Below are 4,949 nucleotides of genomic sequence, written 5' to 3'. Positions count from 1 at the left end.
AAGCTCTCAATCTCATTTCAGTTGAAAGACTTAGGGTTTCTACCCTATTATGCCCTAAATTAGGTTCTCTTTGCTTTCCCTCTTGAATCCTTGGGATACATGGACCTAATGAGGTCTTAGGACCCTACTGCACCTAGGAGGAAGCTTTCTTGAAGCCTCCTTACCTTTAAACCCCTTGGAAAAGGAACCCCTGGTGAGAAACCTTTCAATTTTTGATTCTGCAAGTATGTGGTTTTACATGCGGTTTCAAGACCTATGAGAAACCACCCTTGCAACCACCCCCTGAATAAGCCCCTGTTGAAGTCGGTTTTAGGTGCGGTTTCATGTTCTGAGATAAACCACCCGTAAAATCACCCTTGGCAGAGACCTTCCTAAGCCCTTGGTTAGCTAGGATTTACATGTGGTTGCAGAAATTGGGCATGAGACCACCCATAAAATCACCCTGCCTCTGAAACCTTATACTTAAATGATTTATGGGATACCTTTTGGGGATCCTTCCCTTTACTTATTTAACCTTATTCTCACTCTTTCTTTAGGTTTAATTTTTCATCTTGTGACGTGTTACTTAATCGCGGCGACAACTTGTAACATCGGGGCATAACATATACTGTGAGTGGGTTTGGTCTTGTTTGGGCTTGTTATCATTAAATATACATGTATCATGCTAGTAGAATAATTATTAAGCATGCTTGTGCATTTTGCATATTTATAATGATGATGATATGATGATGTTGTGGTTGCTTTCTTTTCCTTATTGGGTTACGGTGTTGGTGAATGCCGGTGCTGGAACCCCAGACTATATATGATATTTTGATTGAATGCCATATTAAATTGTATGCGCCGTGCCGTGCTGGTAATCGGACACTAAACCAGATGAAAAGTTAATGCGCCGGGATTACCTCTCGGGACGATAGGAATTGGATGTAGTATATCTGTGGCTAGGACCTGCACCCTTATGCTACGACCCTTACCAACAGGGGTTTAGGTGTTGGGTAATCAGTACACCAGATTCTGTGGAGGTGGGAGAGGCCAGTCATGGTAGTATTGGTTATCGAGGTCTGCCCCTGGGTGATTTTGGTGGCTTCGACCGGCGTAGGCCCCCTGGTGACAATTGAGGTTCATTGTGGCAATAAGTTATGTGACCCACAGTGTTTTCCGAGTTGTCACAGTAGCATATACCTCTGACTTAGTTGTGATGTTAGGTGAAAATTTTATTTAACATATGCATGCATCATTGGACTATGTGAATTGTGTGTTTGTGCATCCCCATCCCCTCACTAGCTCAGTGGAGCTAACCCCCTCGTGTACACACTTTTTAGATTATGGTGCAGGTACTGAGGAGCCGGAAGCTGTGTTAGAGGAATATGGCAACGTGTGTCCTTGTGACGATTGCGCCTACGGCGTGAGGATACTTGGGACTTGGTCCCTTTTCTAATTATTTTAGGGCTTAAAACCCATGTATAAATATTTACTGTTATACCCTTGTTGATAGTTATTAGATGGTAATGGAAAATGGATTAATGACAGTATTTATCGTCTAGGCTTTGATCATCTTGTAACTATTTGATTTTATATGCTTCCGCAAAACTATTAATCTTTTGGAATGTAATATTCTCCTTTCCGCACTCTGATATTATATTGTTTTAATATTGGTTATGACTGTGCGTTGGGACACTGTGTCAGTGATCCTGACAGCTTAGTAGGATGACACGCGTCGTCCTAGTCATCCCTTATAATGTATTTTATCCCTTGTCTGGGATGGGGGCGTGACATATCATCTATTTGAGGTACTACCATACTAGGTTAGGAGTTATTTTCCTCCTAACCTCTTATTTTGGAGAGATGTGATAGAAACATAGATAGAAGTACTTTGTGATAGTAAACCACAAAGAGAAATAGCCTCTATGAAGAGTGAAGCTCTCTATCACAAAGAGAGATGGAGACACATACAGAAAATAGTCTTCTTCGTACTTGGGTAGCAATGTGTGATGGTGTCTAAGGACAATTTCTTTGTAATCCTTTAGCATTATTTAGAGAAGACTTGTAATCTCATTATTGATTATAGTGGAAGGTTTTACCTAGACTAGGTCATAACATTTTTCTCTTTCACCTTTAAAGGATTTCTCAAGTTAAAAGTTAAAATGTTTTTTAATGATTGGTTTGATTTGATTTATTTGTGTTATTAGCTTTGCACATACGTGGTTATGGGTTGTGGATATCTCCATTAATTTGCACATAGGTGAGAAAGGATTTTTTTTCTCAACACTTGTTACTAGTTGTCCTTTTTTTTTGGGGGGGTGTGTGTCAGGGTTTTAGTTCATGGTATTGGATCTGGTATCAGCCAGTTTCGAAACCAATACTTAACAATCAGTATTCGACATTTTTGCTCTAAAAATACTGATTCGAACATTGTTTGACTATTTTATCCTATGTCCATGCTGCCGTACAATCAATTCGGTATCAATCTGGTTCCTAACACCTAGGGGGACCGTCAAGGCAGCTTTTATTAATCTTGTGAAACAAGATCAAAGATTCATACTTGATTACAACAGAGACACAATCAAGAAAAGAAAGCTCCCATTGTTGAGTTATAACAAAGAGCAGACATGACTACAAATCAAGGAAGCTCATGTGCAATAGAATTGCTAAGTTGAAGTATAACTTGATTCTTTTTTTTAGTTTTATGCTTCAAGGCAAGGAAAAAAATAAACTTTTGGAGGTACACTACCTATTTGGCATGTCTGTTGCTTATGGTTCTTGGGAGTGGAAATGTTTGAAAGTTTTGTGGCCGGTGAAAAATATAAACTCCTTGTTGATTAAATAGTGCTTCCAATGCTTCAAGACATGTATTATTGCATATAGATAAAGATCATAAGTGCAGTATCCATTTTTCGCATCATTCAACTTTTCACTATAAAAAGCGATAGGGTGACCACTTTGCATAAGAACACCACTAATGCCAACGTGAGAAGCATCTAAGGAAACTTAAGGTAGTGTTTTGTTGCATAAATCTTTTGGTGCATTTATCGATTTTGGTAATGCTTCCATAGAAAGACTATCAGTGGATTCATTATCGTGCCAAATTAATTGTTTTTTTTTTTTGGTGAAAAGGAAAAAAGTGTTTTAAACTAGCTTAAAAAGTACAACGGGCCATCTATCAGTGCTTTGACATCTGTACATCTGTGAAAGACTATATTAGAAAAGTTTGCAGTGGCATCAGCCAAGACCAAAAAACTATTTATAAGGTTCCAGGGAATAGGTTTGCTGTTAGGAAACTCAGAAGTTGATAGAGCTCGTTATTGTAAAGCCAAACGTGCATGATACTGATCCGCTACTGCTTTGCCCTTTCCCAGCCTTGAAGCAGTCCAAAAAGTTCAGCCTCTCTTAAATCCTGTGTTAGAATATGACATGCAACTGTTAGAAAATCTTGCCCATCTATCAAAAGTTTAAAGGTCCACTTTGCTAAGTTAAGAGCGGGTTCAAATATTCCTACGACCAATAAATCATGTGATTTCAAAACAGAGTTAGTAGGGATATGCAAACACAAATTATCGAAAGCATATGGTAGAGGCTCCATAATGGTAGTGGGCTTGGTTGGAGGTCTGATATTCATATCAGTAGCCCATTTAATTACATTCTGAATAATGAGAAGGAGTCAGCCCGTAAGCCACACATAATAACCTTGTTTCTTACATCCCAAATGAAATAGCAAGTAATAATAAAAATGGACAAAACCCAAATAGAAGATTGTTTAACTGTTTGGTTACCCTGATTCTGTGACCTGAATCATGTTGAATTACTCTTTGGTTACCCTGATTTAGTGACTGAATCATCTTGAATAATTGTTTGGTTTTCCTAAATTGTCAGTTAGATTCATCCCAATTCTACCTGAATAACTGTTTGGTTTACCATGTGTCCATCAATTGGTACACCTCTCCCATATGATGTCAATTAGTCAAGTCCCTATAACCTGGAACCGCCAGACTTGACTTCAAACTTCTCAATAGTCCCTTTTACTTTATGTACTAAAAACTCTTTGTGTAGTCATCTCTGTCACCTAGTACCCAAGGCTATTGAAGGGAATTCTACTACCCTTCAAGAAAATCACATGTAAATTTCTAGCTTTAGTTTTATATATATATTTCTCCTTTTCCATTAAAAAAAAAGTCCCTATAACCGAAAAAAATTAGTCTAGGGCAAATATATGACTGTATTGGAGAATTTCACTGTGAGAGTAAACATTATGACGAGAATGAGATGATGGGGGTATGTTCTTCATCAAACTGGACTTGTAATGGGAATTAATGAAAACATGATTGTTAAAAGATCATCACCTTACCACCTTCTTTTTGTTACTTAACAGAATAACTAAAAAAACAAAAAAAAAAGCATTTTGGCTACAAATTGGACTCTCTCTCACCGACAACCAGGAAAAAATAGATAACATCGATGGCTACAAATTGCCTTTCCCAATTGATAGAGTTTCCAAACATTAAGGTCTTTATTTATACTATGTAGTCCAATCTCCTCTAAAAATGCAAATATTACACCGTGTTTGGTTGCCTAAGGACGTGTTTGGTTCGGCGAACCAACTGGTGGTTGCATTGATATTGGTGAGGAACCAATTGGTGGTGCACCAATGGATCCATTGTCCTAACAGATTGTAACGATCTTAGTTGAATCGTCAAAATGTTTGGTTAAGATATATGGCGAATACGTGGGGTATCGACCTTTCTTTGTTATTTTGTTAGTTTTTGTATTATGTGGTTTAGTCCACATTGCTCATGTACATATTTTACTATTCAATTATTCTTATAAATAAGAATGTGCTTGGGATGGATTAATCATCCAAGCATCGAGTTCTAAATCTGGTCCTCTTAACAGTTACCCTGAGTCTGTCAGTTGGATTCTACTTGGATTTATATGAAAAACTGTTTGATTTCCTTGAT

Source organism: Telopea speciosissima, chromosome 3, assembly GCF_018873765.1.
Source record: "Telopea speciosissima isolate NSW1024214 ecotype Mountain lineage chromosome 3, Tspe_v1, whole genome shotgun sequence".
Taxonomy (NCBI): Eukaryota; Viridiplantae; Streptophyta; class Magnoliopsida; order Proteales; family Proteaceae; genus Telopea; species Telopea speciosissima.
The sequence above is the reverse complement of the archived record's forward strand: the minus strand, read 5'-3'. Positions refer to the sequence as shown.